The 19,443-nt window shown below is 46.9% G+C and overlaps 1 protein-coding gene and 1 long non-coding RNA gene across 17 annotated transcripts in view; both read right to left on the minus strand.

Annotated features, from left to right (window-relative positions):
• LOC107981128 (complexin) overlaps positions 1 to 19,443 on the minus strand; it is a 175,370-nt gene that overhangs the window by 47,312 nt on the left and 108,615 nt on the right. The gene's annotated exons all lie outside the window — the stretch shown is intronic.
• LOC116417592 overlaps positions 6,065 to 19,443 on the minus strand; it is a 31,559-nt gene continuing 18,180 nt past the window's right edge. The window contains exon 3 of the long non-coding RNA XR_004227843.2: positions 6,065 to 9,934. This is a non-coding gene — a long non-coding RNA (uncharacterized LOC116417592). The remainder of the gene's footprint in view (positions 9,935 to 19,443) is intronic.

Genomic DNA, 19,443 nt, shown 5'->3' on the forward strand with positions numbered 1-19,443 from the left:
AGAGGAAGAAGGTGAAGATTGGAATGACAGAAGGCAGCTGCTATATTGGCATACCGGCCCACTGCTTTCCTATATAGGAATACTTTAAGAGCGCAGTCTCGAGTTCGCTATAGAGGGTGAGAGGCCAGACGACGTGTCGTAACGCGGCTCTATTGAGATCGACTCCGTCACGGCCTTAATTGCAATTCAATTGCCTCTGGCTTCTTTTTCTTATTCTTTCTCTTCGGGGAATCCAGCATGCGCGTGTTCGCGGGAGAAATGTAGGTGACAATTTTTCGATTTTTATTGAAAAAAAAAACAGCAGGCCGTCACCGAGAGCCGTTTAAATATTCACGCGAGTCAATAAAGCCGCGTGTATACTCCGGAATTTCGTCTTTATAAGACCTCGTCGCGCACTGGAATGCAGCTGGCTATTGCTTCTCCGTTCTCCGTACAGAGAGAGATATTCCACCGCCCGATAAATCAATCGCGAATTTCGAAAAAAAAATTCAACCGACTGCATAGTTTAATAGATGATACGTATAACAGCTCTATACGAGACACTGCAGCAATAAGGCTCGCGCCGTTAAACTACAGATACATTCGCGTAATGTCGATATTAGCCGGGCCCAAAGATTTACGGTGTCAGATGTATCGGTTTCTTCTTTCCCTCTCTTCCAAAGTGGATTTCTGTTATTGGAAGCCGGCGATTCCTCCTCGCGTAATTATTACCGAAAACCTTCGCAGCTCGTTTCCCGACAGGTTATACGATCTCGTAAATCGATTCCGACGAATCCCGCCTGTGCAGCCTCTGAAAAAGCCGAGAAATAGAGTGAGAGAGAGAGAGAGAGAGAGAGAGAGAGAGAGAGAGAGAGAGAGAGACTCGCGCGAAACAAGATTGCGAGGGCGAGCGGCTTACTCGACGCCCGTAAATAAACACTGGATTCGTTTCTCGAAATTTTCAGCGCTATACAGCGACGAGTATAATAAAATTCCTCGATATACAGCCTCGGCTTCTCAATACTCCGTATAATTGCGCGCGATATCGAGTCTCGCGCGCGTCCCTTCTTTATTCCCGGGGAACGGGGTGAAATTCCCTTTTGAGACACCTCTATGTTCGCAGGAATTTCTTCCCCGACGCGGGCTTTTACCAAGCCCCGAGAGTCGGAACTCAATTGTCCGACTAATTGCAGTTAGGTCCATTTACGCTCCTCCCCTGTAAGTTCCGAATCGATCTTTAAGTCACCTTAAAAATACGCTTCTCCCACTCGAAAAACTGCATCACGCGGGCCATTTCTCTGGCGGCGCCGGCGGCGAAAAAAGCAATCCATCCGCGGGGGAAAAAGAGTCGTGGCATATAAACGCAGCAAGTCCATCAGGCGGACATAAGTCACACGGACGTACACGCATACACGGAGAGAAAGCGAGAGAGCACTTTTGGCTCTGCATGAGGCAGGCGACTCACGTAGGGGCGAGCAGGGCGCAGGAACTCGGCATTGTACTATCCGGAGAGAGTGTGCGAGCATCGTAAATCAGCATTAAATCGCTCGCTTCGCAGCTTACAATCAAAAGTACTTAAGCGACGACCAGAGAGCAGTCGTGAGGTGCGTCGTAAAGGAGAGGATTTTTCTTATACACCATACAGTGGTGAGACGAGTGCGTGTATTTTTTTTTCAACAAATAGCATAAGTTCATTGTATTTTCCAAAACGGCGAGGCGGATATCGGTTTCCTTTTTGGGATTCAATCGAGATCTCTCTCTTTTTTTTTCATCTGGCTCCTGAATTATTTCTCTCCGACTGCATTTTATTCGCCAGAGTTATTCCCCGCTGGGGATTTCGTTGCGGGCGCGTATAATGGAATGAAATAAACCGCAACGCTATCGATGATCCCATACAATTTTGTATCGTGAAATTTTTCGTATACGATCGACTATCGTCAAAAATCGTTCTCGTATGTATGCGATACAACGAAAGAAAACACGTATGCATCATAGAGAGCGCACGCAGCGAAGAAAACTCATTATTCGCCGCAAACATCGCTTCGATTTTTATTAACACACGCTGGAACGCATTCTCCCTCTCTCTCTCTCTCGACTCTATCGTCACCACAAATCAAACGCAGCCCGCCAGACGTAAACGCTTTTTCGTGCTCTATCACGTACGAAAATTTATGGCCGTACGCGCGGCGCTTGATTTTCTCTCTCTCTCTCTCTCTCTCTCTCTCTCTCTCTCTCTCTCTCTCTCTCTCTCTCTGCGAAGCGAAAAAATAACCTCCGACATTGGAAAATAATCGAAGATAAATAAAGTGGTGTATAGAGCGAAAGAATGTTTACACAATTACCGATGCGTTCATCGAAAATTTCGTTTCTACACACGTATGTGTGTCTATGTGAAACGAATGGTGGTAGTGACATTTTCGATTATGAATGCTCGTCAGGAAGAAGATATAGTACATTCCGATTATGGTTATGAGAAGTGGTGGGGAGAGCTGGCCGGCCCACGACTATATCTCACGCTCGAAAAACCATCACCTTATAACCTATCGTAAAATAACAAGCCAACCGCTTCGACGCATGTTGTCCCGTTAAAATTCGCCCAGAGCGCAGGACGTGACTTAATTGAGCCTCGCGACTCTCGCTGCCGGGAATTTTGGCCGCTAGCCAGATACGGCACTGCGGATGTTCCCCGAAGGCTGCGGAGTTTGCGTACCCGAGACTTTTTGCCGCATATATACCTTTTTTAATTTTTGGTAAACGAGACGATCTACAATTGGACAAAGTGTCAACAAATTTTACAGCCTCGACATGTTCGATTCTGAATTTTATGTACAAACACTCGCGCGATAACCGAAATTTGCATGAATTTGACTAATCGAACAACAGCGAAGTGCTTTAACTATTGACACGATAACGCTCTGTCGACATTAATGGCTCCGAATACCCCGTTTATATCCCGTGGACACGACTTTGTTATTGAATTATAACTTTATTGCGCGTACGACCGCAACAGCTGTACGGAACACCGATTTAAACTATTATACAAGCACAGATTGAAACGCCAGCCCACATAATCCCGACGCTATTAAAATTCAAATCCGAAAAAACAACTTTTTCACTCGCGCCAACACGGCCTCGCATATCTCACTCACACCCACACTTGCGCGTCGTCGAGTGTAAAACAAAAGTCTCGCGCTAGCTGTTTATCGATTGTCCCTCGATCGCGACGTCGCGCGAAAAACTCGCGCCGTTTCGAGATTTATGGAAGCTACGCGTGGAAAACTTCCCCGAGATATTATAACCGTGAAAGGGGGGGGGGGGTGGATGCATGACGCGCCTGTGCGCGGATGGATAAAGGCGTCGAAAAATGGGCTGCCGCTAAGGTGCAGCACACACGATAGCCTCCTCGAGCAGAAAGTTCAATTTCGCTGATTTGGATTTATGGAGCTTTTTTTCTCGATATAGCTCGCGCGCGCGGCTAATTCAAAATGTATATAGACACGTGTGTGTGTACGGGAAAAAAATTCCTCTCGATATACATCCGCGCTCTCGGAAAAAAATAATAAGAAACACTCGCAGAGAGCCATATCTCGCAGGCGCACAACTAGCTCTAGTGTATTATATATAGGTATACGTGTGTGTGTGTGTGGTCCTTTCAAGCGTGACGATCATTCGAGTCGAGCGCGCAGCTCGACAATTTTCGCTCCCGATATCTGGCTTTGAAAGCAGGATAAATGGAGAGACGCGCGCGCGAGGCCTAAAAAAAGCTCGATTGAACCCACTTAGAGACATGCCCGTAAGAGCATTCTGCGATTTTCAATTTTTCGCTTCGGGGAACATTTCGCTATGCGAGTAAAATCATTTTGCTGTATATAATTTACGCGAATTTCAGGCATCGTCTAATTCATCAGAAATCAAGAACAAAAAACAGTGTCGCGACAACCTACTTCTCGTATTCCAGCTTTTCCGCAAGTCTCCCTCGCGAGTATACGTACACATCGAGCTTTATTTATCGGAATCGAGTTACTCCGAGCGTCGCTTGCTCCGATTCTAAATGCATTTGTGCGGAGTGTGTCTTTGAAAGAAAAAATCACGCCGTCCTTCGCTATACTCCGGCGTATCGTCTTTCCGCAGGACTGAGCCGCTACTTTATATAGACGATAGGATTATACGCGTCGTGGACTGAGAATGATTCGTTATATTGTGTACATTACGCTGGACGTCCGCCTGTCCGACGGCCGATAAAGCCTGAGCCGTGAAGGCTTCCTATAAGGCGGTTTTCTCGAGGCTCTTTTTGAATCTAGTTGCGGGCTAATTAAACTCGTCAATCGAACGAACAAAAGCTCTCCTCCGAAAATAAGAGGCCGCGCGTTATTTTAATCACGCCGTAATTGCTGTGTTATATTGCGCGAGACTTTATGAATATTCAGAAACGCGCGGCTCCGCGAGCGCTCTAGTAGTTGAATGTACATTAAAGCTCTGTGACGACGAAGCCGACGATGGCTTTATATATAATTAAACATCAAGCGGAGCAGCTCCTCGTTGTTTACAAATTGCTTCATTGATGCGTCCCCCTTAGCTTCTGGAGATTCGTCGTCGCCGAGTAGTATTCTAATTAGAGGGCCGAAACGGAGATGAAATCATTGGAATCATTTCTCTGCGATAAATTCTTTCGTATATTTTCGCGCGGCACTTCCGTTCAATAATTCATAAAGTAATCGTATAGCCATAGAGCTCTCGCTCGTTCTCGTCGAACTGCAGTGAGGAATATCGAGGCATTATGAATTCTCCTCTCGTGAAAGCGAGAAGCCGAGCGAAAGGGAACTAATAAAGGCTGTAGAAGAGATTGATTGTTAGCATCGTCACACGCCGCTGAATTTTAATGCATATATAGTATAGGTATATTTTTAGAAAAATCAAAAGCTCTTTATACGCGACACGGCTGCGCGCGCTTCGAAATCGATTGACACAATTTCGAGGGCTAATCGCGGCAGGCCTGGCGCGACTACTACGATGCGCGCGTAAACCCGTATCGTCAGCAGTAAGCGCTGTAAAATAATCCATTCACCCTTTCCCGGAATTGCTCATAAGCGCGCGCAAGCTTTCAGATTAAAAGCTCGCGTACACACGGCGCGCGTGTAAGCGTTTTCGAAGACTGCCTTAATTTCACAGAGATAACGCGCGGGTATGTGTGTGTGTGTGTCGAGCGGGGAAAGTGCAATTTAGAGAGGCGCTAATTCATTGTAAATTTATACAATTATCCCGGCCTTATACGCGAGTCTCTCTCGGCTGCACTGTACGTAAATGCTTTTTGTCGCTCCGTAGACGACGAAGCTGCCGCTGAGATAGCGCGCGAGTTTGGAAATGGCTTTTGCTTCTCTCCGAGAGATCGTGATTTCAGAAAGTCGTTAATTTTGATAAAAGTTTAGCGCGCGCAGCGACGACAAAAAGCCATAACTTTTCGCTGACGCGCCGAGTATCAACTGTGCAATGCGATTACGACTGGCTATACCGCGAATTTCGTGTACATTTGCAACTCTCGCTTGTTTCTTCGTCGCCGCCGCGAGTATAGTCTTAATTGGCTGAAACTCGACGAGGGAAAGGAAGAAGAAAAGAGAGACGCGAAGCGCTAACTCCTGCGACTTTTCAAACTTGTAATCGTGTGCCATCAAGGGAAGCGACGGGAGAAGATGCGCGCCGCGAGTTTCGTCTGTGTGTTGTTTCGCTTTATGCTTATAAGGCCGATGGCGACAACGATGGCATAGTTCCAAAAGTATGTGACTTGCGGGGGAGAGGGTTTTTGAATTTCCTGGGGGTTGATGAATCGCGTTTGTTTATGCTGACGTTTCTTGAGGGCGAGTTTGTCGATAGCCATTACATCGGTGTAACGTCGTCGTGTGCAAATCTCGTTACGAGTAACAACAACGAGCTTTCGTCGATACTTTCGACGATAGCGAGCTGCGGAGCCTATGTTACAGATTAAATTGAAATAAACGGTGTAAGGTCATTCGAAAGTGGTTTACGAGGTAGTAGTAGTATCCCCCCCCCCCCTCCTCGACACTATCCCGCAGCGAGTCGACGGACTAACTTGGAATTCTGGCTACGTAGTTGTTGAGGCAAGGCGTTCTCTCCCTCAGCTAAATTGCATCGGCGCGCAGGGATTATTAGAGTTTAGTCGCGCTATGAACGGCCATAGTTGGCGTCGTTACTCCGTTTCATTTAGTACTAAGGGCTTCTCTCACGTGTCGTCGTCCCCGCGACAATATGCTCGCAGGAGCCGCAGCTATTGTGCGTTCCTTCTTCTGCTTCTTCTTCTTCTTTGGGTAAAGCAATTTCGCGCGAGCTTTTTAATTTCTCCCTTTATGGCCTGCGTATCGACTCATATGTATCAAATTATTATTATTTTCTTTTTTTATAGTGTATACGTGAGAGTTTCGGAAGTTTAATCAACGGCGACCTTGAAGTAACTTCGAATCGGCTATACCGTCAAAGAGTCGATCTTTCCCTACACGTTCATCATGCTCAAGTGAACTTCCTCAAGACACGTTCAATAAAGGCAACGCAGTCTACCGGAAATTCAGATCGCGAGAGTATACACAAGCACTAAAAGCTCAAGCGGAAAATGGAGATTCTGAGCCGAGAGTAAAATAAGTATATTACACCGCGTATAATATCAGCCATCAACCCTATCGCAGTTCGCGTCGTTATATACATTATAACGGATCCCTCTTCCCTCACTCACAAGACTCCGCACTCGAGATTCTGAAAGCTCGCTCTCCTCGAGCTTTGCGCTACACCCTCGACCTTGCGTCAAGATCGCGCACGCGCCAGTCGATAGCTTATACACGGAACCTCTGTGTGGGACGACACGAGATCCGAGAGAGTATCTCACGCGGATGAATCGACAAAGAGAGATACGAGGCTTGTATATCGATGTGCTCTGTGACCCGCAGCATAGGTGTGCCGTGTCTAATTAAATCGGAGCTTTCGACGTTTTCCGCCTTTGGCGAATTTACAGCCGCACGTGCACATAGCGGCCGATAAATCGATAAATAATTGCATTTATCTACGTCTCGGTTTGCAGCAGCAGCAGCAGTCGCTCTCGTAGCAGTTCTCGAGGCTCGTATACACAGTGCGGTATAGTATATACAGGCTAAGATCCGATTTTGGCAATTTCGAGCGAGCAGACCGAGAGCAAAGCAATTCCGGCGACTATTATGCGGTTCGAACAATGCGATTAATGCTACTCCCGAGGATTCCGCCAATTCGGACTGTCGATGCCAATTAATGGCCTCGCGCGAATTTTCGATCCTCGTCCTTCTCTCCCACCAACGCACGCGATTAGAAAAATATCAACCCAAGAATTTTCCCGCGTGTTCGAGTGAAATATCATAGTTCCCGTGCGCGCGCGGATAGCCTCTAAGTCGGATTAAGGTCGTCGCGCGGAATGCTTCCTTCCTCTGAACTCTCCACCTCTCCGCTCTACTTAATACCGAAACAAATTGGAGGCGGTGGTCATTTTAATCCGGCTTAATTCCAAAACCCCACAGACCGATGATCGAGGAAGTCCGCGCAGCGTCGTCGGATTAGGCTACTTTTTCCACCTCAAGCCTGTGGGCTTTCCCTCTGTTTTATACGAGTATTTTGGCTTCGATTTACGTAATTCTACTTTGGCTGTTTTGAAATTGAAAATTTCTCAATGCAGAGCGAGATGTTCTCAGTCGAAAAGTTTGGCTGGAGTAGATATAAATTTCGGAAAAACCTGAGTAGCGATTGGACTTCTTCGTTTCTCCGATGGCTCCTTTCGCGGGATTTTGGGCTCGATGCCAGGGCGCCTTTTTCTTTCGCGGCCTTTATCTATATCCTCCTTTTACAACCCTTTCGGCTGAGTGCGGCAGAGAACCGCAGTAGGTGGCTCGCGGGTCGAGAGAAAAGGAAAAGCTTCGCCGACTGACCGGATAGCGCGAGATGATATGGATTGGAAGAAAGGAGGGATGTTTTTTTTTGGCACAGAGAGAAGGAGAAGATGTATGCTGTTTTTTTTTCGAGAGAGGAAAAACTCGGGAGAGATCTGTCTTTGTGGGGGAAAAGCTCGAAAAATTGAGAAACGTTAAATTCGAGGAATGCGAAATTGTGAAGAGTCTCTTAAACACGACCTATTAATGACTGACCTGAGCCAATAAGAAAATAGCAGCGAGTCAAGCTCGCTCTCAAAGCTCACAACAGAGAGAGAGAGAGAGAGAGAGAGAGAGAGAGAGAGAGAGAGAGAGAGAGAGAGAGAGAGAGAGAGAGAGAGAGAGAGAGATCAAGCAAACTCATGAAAGCCAGCGCAGAAAACTAAATGCTAAAACAAGCTGCAGCGGCAGCAGCCGCAAAAGCACACGACGAAAAAGTGAGACGGAGAGCTACTGGCCGAAAAAGGAGAAAAGAAGAAGTGGAAGAAGGAGAGAGGAGGCCGAAAAGTTCGAGCTTGCAAGCTCGTCGTCCCAGTTTCCCCTCGACGCGGAAAAGTCCGCGCTATGCGGATGCTCCGCAGAGGCTTACTACGAGCCCTCTTCCTCCTCCTTCCCAGAATGTAATGCCTTCGAATTTATTTGGACAAAAAGGCATCGAAAGTTGGATTTCCTTTTTTTCACCCCTCTCCCTCTCACTCTTCTTCCGGAGATTTCCGATAAAAGCTCGCGGGCTTTTAAACGAAGAGGGTGTTTAGTAGGGTTTATCGAGGGCTGATTGTATAGCCTCAAAATTATTGGCCTGATTAGCCGGGAGGATTTATAAAGAAGGAACGATTAATTTTTCCGACTACTGTCAGGATCGTACAGCATATAAAGTATCGCGAAAAATTACCTCGAGGTAATACAAGACTCGAAGTTATAAATATTAAAGAGGGCTGTTCAGAAACTATCGTAAATATCGCGTAGCTCGCCAGCTCTCCGCGTAATTTACAAGCGATGAAACAGCTAGCGCGCTGCTTAGCATACGAGTCGTAAAGTATCTGTCATTTAGCCCTGCTACTCGCGAGCTTCGCGTATTCATTAAATCAGCTGCGTCCTATAGGATTGAATGTTAAATCCCCGAAAGAACGGCATACCTACTTTTGAAATTATTCGGAGATTGATCTAGAAAAAAGGCCGTTTTTACATTGTCGCCTTCGTTGAAAAAGAGGGAGAGACGTCGCTCGCGAAATGACACTTAACGAGTCATCAGCTGCCTGGTCAGCTCGACCTGGAATGCGTGGATGTGTGGGAATATATATAGAGACGTATGTGCGCCAGGCATATCACGACAATATAACGGCCGGATGCTTGACTCTTGGACAATAGAGCGACCGCGATATGGGTCGACTATTCAAAACTTCATTCTCTCGAGTTGCGTTGACATCCCCCCTACCCTTCCCCTACCCCCTTTCTCCCTCTTTCTATTCTTCTTGGCAGAGCTTTTTTCACGCATATGCATACGAGGACGTACAGCGAGCGCGATCGTGGGTGCCGCAGCAGGATTATTTATGCGTCGAGTCGTTTTTGCCGAGCTTTTCCGAGCTTGCGAGCGCCGCGAGCTAAATCACTTCTTTTCAAGAGAAAAAAGTTGCTTATCATCGAATTACTATGCGTTATTATCATCATCGCGAGCTTAGAAAGAATCTCGAGTCGGATTTCACCGACTGGACGTGCCGGACTTTTTATGCGCTGGATTTCGGCTAACGTGAGCGAGAATAAATCGAGTCGAGAGCTGCTATACTCGCGTAATACGATGCACGGACGTGTAGTGCAGTCGGAAACGAAGAAGATTGTCGAGCCAGGGGCGGATGATGAGGAAGCTAAGAGGATTTTGGAGGGGACGTGAGTGGGATTGTTTTCGAGAGATCCGCGAAGAATTTTAGCGATAATCACCTGGAGTATCTTAGCTTCTCTTGCGTGGAAACCCCTTGAATGATTTTGCTTTAGAATTAGACACTCACCTGAAACAGAAACGAAAGTATTTTGTTAATAAAGTTTGATTGCATTTTACAAGATGAATGGGTATATTTGAAAAAGGAAATATATAGAAGTTAATGAAGTGGCGGGTAAATCGTTTTCAAAAGGTACAAGGAACCGCTTTCTTCCTTCTTGAAGGATCTACGTACTCGCGGAAAGAGTGAAAACAGAAATTTAATTACTCGGCATTGAATTAGCAGTTCTTTAGATCGGATGAAGTGCGAGACGTAGAAGCTTTTTCTCCTCGCTTCTTTTTTAAAATACTGATTTCTCCAGAAAGTAAATGTTAAAAAAAACATCAAAGCAGTAATCGTAAAATCGAAAATTCGGTTCTCGCGTCGTTGAACAAAATCAACAAAGCTCGATGGAATGGAGTCATAGTCGCGACATCGATTCCCAGTTTGCCCCATGAGAGAATTAGTGATAAGATCCTAAATTTTCTATATGGTCCTATTAAAACTTACGGTGTGTACCTTTTGCAGATTCTCAAATGTGGAACACGTAAGCTTTACCTTATTCGATTTCGCAGATTCTCTAAAAAAATATCGCAACAAAACGATCGTCAACAGTAACACAGTTGATAAGCCGCACAGCGGTACAACACGTTTGTTCAACTGCGCCGAGGCTGAACAACACTTGCACGTGTCGCAAGTTCTCTCTCTGTAACTTGGGACGGCAATAATTTCCCAGCTCATTGTAAAGTTACGTATAACCGGCGACAGTTATACATGCTTATCTCCAAAGTTGCGCGAAAGCACCTGCGGCAATTACCATGACAATATCTAAATTCTAAGTTCGCGCGCACGTGCGCGTGTATTTAAAACGTAACTGCTACCACCGACTCGTCGTTTGTGCCGCGCGAGAACTCCCATGGCGCAACATGCTAATGATTTTCGCTTTGTCTCTTCGCGTCGTATACGGTGGTAATTTCGAACAAACGTAAAAATACTTGAGAAAAGCTCGAGAGCTTGCATCCGCGCGATTTTAAATTGCGTTCGTTTTTCAGAAAAGCTCTGCGTCCCAGTCTACAACCCTCGGACCCTACACACCCTCTTAAAAATAGTGCATCGCTCGGCTAAAAGATCCAACCCCGTGCAGGTATCCGAATGCTAATAAACGCTCTCGCAAAAAGACCCCTCGCCGGTGTACACCCCGTCGAGGGGGTCGCGCCGGAGAAAGGTCGCCCGCGCGAAATTGCAATCTCAGCCGTGTAATGCACGTCCTCTCGTCGCGTATAACATCCCTCGCCGGCGGGAAAAAAATTCTTCCCCGGCTACATCCTTGTGCTTTCGCGCTTGACTTTTTCGGGTCAGCCTCGCGCGCGCGCATAAGGCTAATTTGATTTTTATCCGAGAGCCGTAATATCCGACCGCGCGCGCACGAGCTTTACTTTTTAACCTTCGCGGGCAATTCGGCCTTTTCTTCCGCAGCTACGAATATCTCTCGGTCGTCGAGTTCCAGAGTGCACGCGCTGGACTTTTTCTTCTCCTTTTTGTGCTAGCGTGCGCGCGCGGAATTTTAATGACCGCCTTATCGTTTTCAATTATAAAGTTATACGCGTGTATTAAAACGTGTGTACTTCAAACAACGTTCTTACGCTACGATTCAGCCGTCTCAGCAGGGAAGTTCGGAAGTGTATACAGAGCCGCGCAGGGTAGGTCTTCTCTCCGACCAGAGATTATAGCGCAGTTCCATGCTAAGAGCATTAAATAGGGTTTCTTCGTACACGCATGCGTCGCCATCGCCGCTGTTGTCTCGACAGAGCAGTTGCAAAATTTTTGAGCGCTACGCTAGCTCCCGTTAATCATGCCCTTTGACAGCCACTCTCTCTCTTGCGCGCGCTATCGATTATTCATTAACACCGCGGAGCTTGCGCGGATCAGCGTGAATATTTTAATCGTCGCATCAAAGAAGCGAGCGTAAAAGTTCATCAGTGGACGTATGTTATAATACAATAGAGAGTATTATAACCATCAAAATCACAGAGAATATAGAGTTCTCTCGAGGGGATGAGACTCGGATATAGCGCGAAATGGATATGATTAATGGGGGATCAAGTGTGACGCCCGCGCGCGCATATTCAAAGTGCAAACTCATTGGGGACGACGAGCGAGCGAGTCGCGCTGATGACCGCGATTCCTATCTCATTTTCGCCCGACAGTTCTGTGCTGTAGCCCTTGAGCTTTTAAAGAGCTTTGATGACTCACTCGCGAATGGTGTGTACTGACTTTTTTGAAGGCTTAAAACGTCAATGCAACGCTAACTAATGCTCGCTGTCCGCTGAATTTATAGCTGTAGTCCCTTAAGAGTCTGAAATTAATAAGGTTGTCTTAACTCGCTAGAGCGGACTTAATACTTTGTGAAAAATCGAGCTCAAGACGTTGAGAGCCAGAAAATTCAATGCGACAAGTTAATTCAATTTGCCGCAGCCCGGCGGTAGGTCTTAAGAGTCTCTTGGCGAATGCTTTGTTTCGCCTTTCAGTGTGTACTATCATTTATGTGCATTACCTTATCTTAAAAAGCTCAACGCAATATCGACCGTCGCGTTTCCCATATAGAAAAGCTCCTACAATATCCACGAATCTTCTCTCTCTCTCTAATTTCAAATAAAAGCCCCGGAGGAAACCTCCCCGAAGCGAAATCCCCTTTATCGCGACCTTGAAAACGTCGCACTGACTCACACTCACTCGAACGAACTTCGCCGTGTGTTCGCTACAGACTATACATTATGTGCAGTTGCACAGCCAAGTATAGTCGTCCGAAGGGAGTTTGCCAGTTTAGTCGCAGGGGAGGATTGAATAACATTAGTCCTCCTTTCCAGAGGATACACATACACAATGCTCCTTTCTTTCACCCCGTTTCACGGCTTATCGCTACTCGCTCGCTTATCGGAACGCGTATATTTTCCATTTCTACAGCACACACGGCTTTAATAAACAGGAGAAATCTAAAAAATGTCTCCCAAGCGTACCCCACGTCGCCTCACGGGCCTCACGGCGGCTCTCAAAGAATTCTCAGAGCGCAATTAAAAAGCTCTCGCACCATTATTGCCGTCATACCAGCAGAGTCATATACCAGGGACTGTGAAAATTCATTAAACCGGTTTGCCGAACCGAGAGCTATAGCGTATAGTGCGCTCAGCTCATAATTAAACTAAAGCACCGGTGCAACGCGCGGCAATGCGATTTTTCCTCTCTCGCAGCAGCGGCAGCATTGATAAATTAAAAAGCTCTCTCTCGAGCTTGCGCTATACACACCGTCGTAAAAGCGTCAATTCTCCTGACGTTGATGATGAGAAACGAGACGCTCTCGCGGATAAAAATACAAGTGTGTGTACGTGCGGGGGCTAAAGCGGCTGTTTATATGCGTGTGAGGAAAAAGTAGAGAGAGAGAGAGAGAGAGAGAGAGAGAGAGAGAGAGAGAGAGAGAGGGTTAAGCTGAATATCGTGTCGATCGTCGCTTCTGATGTGTATGGCAGGAGACGAGAACGGCGTGCCGACGACGTTTTATGGGTTTCGGTTATATGTATATTGGATACTTTGCGGGTTCGTCGACACGCTATTTTTCCCCCCTTTTATCAACTGTACTTCTTGCGCTTTGTTTTTATTCTCGCACGACACCCTTAAAATTCCGAAGATTCAGCCTATAAAGCTTCTGCCGCTGACTAAACACAATATCGCTGTGCCAGAGAGGGAAAAAAGCTCGTCGCGTGTCCCGAACGCTATGAACGCAATTTTCGTTCTGCACTCGCAGTTTGACACGGAACGCTCATTTTCACCCCTCGAAAAACCGCCTCCTCTTTCCCGCCTCTCTGCGTATAGTCCCCGCCGGCAAAAAAGCTCGCTGATTTAATTCGTTCGAGCTTTTTAAGGATTCGGATTGGCCGGACGCTTTTTTTGCGCCCCCTGACGCCGTGACGAGATTTTTATTTGGAAAAATAGCCGAGGATCGTTAGAGGCGCTGAAAAATTGTATAACTCCGCGGGATTATCGAGTCGACTTTTTCCCCGCAGGGATGAATAAAAGATGCGGCTGAGGTTTTGCCGTTCGGGAACTATATCGCGCGTATAAGAGCTTTTATTTTAAACTACGCGTGCGTTCTCAGCGAAATTTCAAGTGTTATGTGGCGCACGTCATCCTCGGAAACGCGGGCTTGCGGGTGTCCAGTCCAGGACGTCCGGCTCGAAGCGTCAAACGAGACACTCATTGTCAGAAGTGGACTACTATACCTCTGTGTGAGGTTTTCTCTGTTATCGGAGCCTACTCTCCGAGTTCGCGATGAGTGACGTGATCGCTAGCATTGTTCCGCTCTACGTACACCAGTACAGCGCGGGTAATTCAAAATCAGTTTTTTGTTTATTTTTCAAAACTATACGTTTTGTTGTTCTTCGTACAGATCCATCGTTATGGAAGAACGTTTGCGAATCGCTTTGTCTTCGTTCTTTTTTATTTTGCAGCTCGATTTTTTCGCGTACAATTTAGCCCGATTTCTATTACTGTGCTGTCGTGTGCACTGCGATATGCGCGCCGCGCTGTCGGGATCGAGAGTATGACTATGCTGTTAATGTTTCCGAGTAAAAAATATGAGCGGCTTGTGCTCTGGAGTGAAATTTTCACTTGGCTTGAAGGGGCTGCCATTTTTCTCTCAACGACTATCACTGTAATGAAAGTGGCTGCGCGCGTGCGGTTATTAATTTGAAATTTCTTGAAGTTTGAGAAATGACGCTCTGCTTTCATTGAATTTCTCCGCAACGATAATAATTCCCGCTATATTGGTACAAGAAGTACAGTGTTTCATTAAAAACTTCTTAAAATTCCACTGCGAATCGAAACAATCGAATTTCGAGCTCCTCGAGAGAGGAAGTACAACGGAAGAACACGGGAACTCCACTTAATTGTTGCAGCAGCAGTGTATAGTTGGCAAAGTAGACTTCCATAGCTCTTGTTAGCGCCGAAGCGTCGCAGCGTTGAAGGGGCGAATCATTATACTCTCCGGCAAAAGCGGAGCGAGAGACTCGCTGAGACGTGAAAATCAGGCCACTGGCCAATCAGTAATTCTGCAGTGCATCGATGCGACGCTTTACGTAAGCTCGATTTTATAGCAGAGATAAATCATTTCAGAGAGCTTCTTGTTTCGGAACCGGCACGCGGCGTCATAACAAATGGCCGGTCGTGGTGTCTGGTATCGATATCCGGAGCTTGCGCGCGGTAGTCCGTCTCATTTCTCGCTTATCGGCGGCCGCCTTAAAAATCCGCTCGGTCGGAAGCCGAGGCCGTTCCTCGTCGATTTCGCGGCTATGGTCGGGCTCCTTCCGGAACAAAGCCGCCGCCGTCGTTAATCCTTCGACAATGGAAACTTGCTAGCTGCGCTTTTGTCGGCTGGAGAAATTTGTGTTTCTTCTTCTTCTTTTGTTGAAAAAAAGGACAGTTTTGGAGATATCGATAGCTATCGATCACGCGAGTTTCAAAGCGTGTAATTCGTCACGCAGCGTCGATGTGTATACGGCGTGAAAAATGAGCTCCATTTCGCTTCGAAGCTCCGGCAGCCCACATACTCGAGTGTTTCCGCTCGGTGCAGTCTCTCCCGCGCGCGAGGCTTGAAAAAAACGAGCGACGGAGCCTCCGAGCGGTGATTAATTTGTTTCGGGCTTCGAAAAGCCGCCCTCGTTAAAGTTTGCCCGCGATAACCCGGCGGCGATCTTCTCCGCTGGACCAATTTACCTTCGACCGCTGCTTTGCGGTGTGTGTACGTGTTGGGTGTATGAAGCGAGGGGTAATGGAAGGTCTGAAAAAAGTGCAGCTCTGAGTGCTCCTTCGCTTTTTTTACACATACGTATACACACGAGCGAGCACAGTTTATTTATTGTATTATTTTTTAACGGAACAATCATCGCACATATGGGCCGTCATTACTCTTCTATATGGCGAGAGAGAGAGAGAGAGAGAGAGAGAGAGAGAGAGAGAGAGAGAGAGAGAGAGAGAGAGAGAGAGAGAGAGCAGCGCGATAAGAACATGATTTATGTATGAGACCAATGGAAAGTTTATGCGCAATAAAAAAGTTCGGTCACGTGCAGCGCAGCCACCCGATGGACTCGACTTCTCGCCCGTGAAGGAGCGAGTGGGCTGAGTAAAAAGGAGTTAAGTGTGTTACACTGTATAAGATGTTTAGGCGGCAAAGGGCGACCATTACGACGTCGTAATTGTGGACGAGGCTTTATGCCCTTTAATAGCTCGCGAGAGGCGCAAGTTTTCATTCCGTTGTTGGGAAGTGTGAGCGCGATACCGGGATATATCAAATTACAAGCTTTTATGAAGCCCAACGCAAGGAGTCTATAAATTTCGAACACCGTAAAAGTATTCAATTCGAACGATAACACACAGATTTTTCCATGTCAGAGTGGTACAAACGCAACTCGGAAATCTCTGTAAAACAGATCAGCCCCGAAAATCCCAACGCGTAAACAAGATAATGCTCGCCGCGCGCAACAATACACCGCGAGAGCAACAATCCTCCTTCGTTAAAAAAAAAACAGCACACGCCACATCCGATACCCCGAACAACAATGCGCAAAACGCATGTACGCGTTCATGCGTTTTTCAGCCTTTCGACGCGCGCGGATTAAAAGTTTCGATAGACGTGCGCTTTTTACAACTGCATTACGTCGCGCTAACTGGACCGTTCGCTCAGCGTGAGCTTTTTTCGAAAAAAGCTCACACGCGGTAGTGATCGACGCTCGTGTCGCTGTGGAATAAACAATTTCGTACGCGGTAAAAAGTTCCTTCAGTTCTCCGCTCGCACATTGTAATGCAAACGCGAAATCCAGGTAATCCGCGTACACGATACATCTGCGCGCAAGTCCGAGGAACAATTAAATCAGCCCACTGCGCGCTTCATATTCATACTCGATTTCATATAAATTCCTTTTATTCGCCCGCGGCTGCCGCCGGGATTATCCGCAAGTCAGCTGCAAAAGTTCGCCGCAGTAGAAAAGCTAGAGTTGCAGTCAGACACTCGTATGGGACGAAACTTTTCCATACAGCGAGAGGATGTGGTGTATCGACTCATCGCGCGCGGACGTATTGTGCGAAAGGAGTCGAGGTGCCTGAATAAAATAGCTGTATTTCACGCTTGTGTTCCGGGTTTGAAAAGTGTATCGTTTCTTTTTTTTATCCTTTTATACGGTTGCAAAAGTCCTTATAGTAAAAAAAAAACATCCGTGTGTAGAAAATCCATTCGGTGAGAGCTTATTCGCGGATCGATGGAATTAAATTCGAAAAAAAGAAGTCGAGGAGTATGAAATGGAACTAGCAGACACAGTCGCGCGTCGTGAGGCAATATAAATGCAAAGACGCCAGTTAAAAGGCTCCGGCTGATTGATATTCCACTCGGGATATCCGAAAACCGGCGCGGATGTGACGATCGTGTCGTCGGATTAGAATGAGAGAGATTCTATCGGGAGAAGGATGCTACTCCATTAATCGCGTCTTTGGAAGGCTCTCGTTTTCGCGCTTGCGGCTACATTCCGTTACTCTATCGTGTATGCATATCTTTTTGCAGCTCGAGCTTTGTAGGTCAAGCGAGAGAAATTTCGATATCACCTATACATTATACGTAAATATGACCGAACTCTAGTAATCACAAGCTTCATTAACTATTCGAAGTTTCGCCTGTGCACAACATACACAGTCCACGAGGCAGCGTATACATTCAAACTTAATTTACCAGCGTTAAACGCGCGCCTCGAGATAATAGCCGTAAAACGGCAAACAATCGCACACGGTCAATTGTACAAGGGACGAGATTATTTTCATTTCGACTCTCTCTATGCGACACATAAAAGCCTGTTTGCGCGGCTAATTCTCGCCTACGCGCTGAATAATAATCCCCGGCGTTGTGTCGACAAAAGTCGCGCCTATATGTGTGCGCTGATTTCGCGTGCTCGTCACGTATGTATGTGCGTATAATTCGAATTTTGCGCGGATTATCGTATCGTGGAAAATTCGTAATTCGCGCGAATGTTACGACGTATGCGTGATATATCGAAACGAAACGACGTGACCTCGTGTCGCGATAAGCGCGCGACGGGGAAGTATATAACAATAACTTTTCTTGAATTTTGCAAACTGTTAAGTAGCCACGAGGCTTTTATTATGTACTCGTAAACTTTTTACTACTAAAAGCCATTCTCGAGAGGTGCTTATAGTCGCGCGCGCGGCTTATATAGTGGTACGCCACACTACTTACCGACTGGAATAAAAGTTTTTTGCCTCTCGCTGAACAACTATATAGAGGAGCTTTAAAAAGTATCTTTACAGCTCGAGCGCGATAGATCGAGTCACCACGGCTGACTCGAACGTCGTCGCGGAGAGTCACGCCAAGTATTTTTCATTAGCGAAGACGGATCGGTGAGAGCTATTTCTAAATTAATCAAAAGCCAAGGGAGAGACAAGCCGGCCCAAAATTCTCCCAAGAATAATCCCAAGCGCATCGCTCGTATGCAGCCGCGAAATAGCTCGCGTTCCCGAGGCTGGCCGGATCGAGAATTACCGAGACGAATAATAGGCGTGACTCGAGCGATGACGCGTGCGCGTACAGTGCGAGCTTTGTCGCGGTAATTTCGCGCGAACGCCGCCATTATCGGTCTTGCGGCTGGTGCTCAATGGAATCACCGATGGAATTACCGCTGCGTCTGGCCGACGATTCGGGTAATATCGTAGAGGTGATAAGGAGTCGACTGCAAGGATTTGAATTTCCCGCCAAAAAAGCATCGGTGCGCAGCTTTTATTTAAAAGCTCCGATAAAGCGCTCGCGCATACTCGACGATAAAACACACGCGGCGGTTAACTTGCAGCAGTCTGTTCGCTCCTTTGGTCTGTAACGCAAGCTCACGCATGCGAGCTTGCGCGGCCCTCTCTCGCACGTCGAGGTACACACGAGGTACGCGCCGCAGGGAAAATCTGCATGTAAACGCGCGCGCGAATGCATAATGTGAGGATGTGCGCGCGGCGTGGAATACCTGAACACTTTTTCCCGGCCCGCGTGTAGTAGTCTGACGCGACGCAACCGAGGAATAACGACGCAATTTGTAACGATACTACACGAAGCAGCAGCCGCCGGACGAGAGATTTACCGAAATATTATTCCGGAGGTGTATTTGGATAAAGAGCGATTTTTCGTGATTTATACACGAGAAAGCTGCGCAGTGGTGTACTCAGCGGATGAAAAGGAGCTAATGAAAAAAACAAGCGACGCCATGTGTGAAACAGCCTATAAACCAAAAGCACTCGCTTTCTCACTCGGAAAAAGAATCTCAGCGAGCGATGGAACACGAATCGCCGGTAATCATTCCTAGCCGTCGTGTTAATCTCGCCTGGCTGAGCTCTCGTTTCTACAAGCTCGTATAACGGATCTCCTACTCCCTGAACAGCTTGAGACACCTCGGCGGCGATACATACGCGGACGAAGAATTACAATTTCAAATGCAATTCTGGAT

The sequence above is a fragment of the Nasonia vitripennis genome, chromosome 5, assembly GCF_009193385.2.
Source record: "Nasonia vitripennis strain AsymCx chromosome 5, Nvit_psr_1.1, whole genome shotgun sequence".
Classification (NCBI taxonomy): domain Eukaryota; kingdom Metazoa; phylum Arthropoda; class Insecta; order Hymenoptera; family Pteromalidae; genus Nasonia; species Nasonia vitripennis.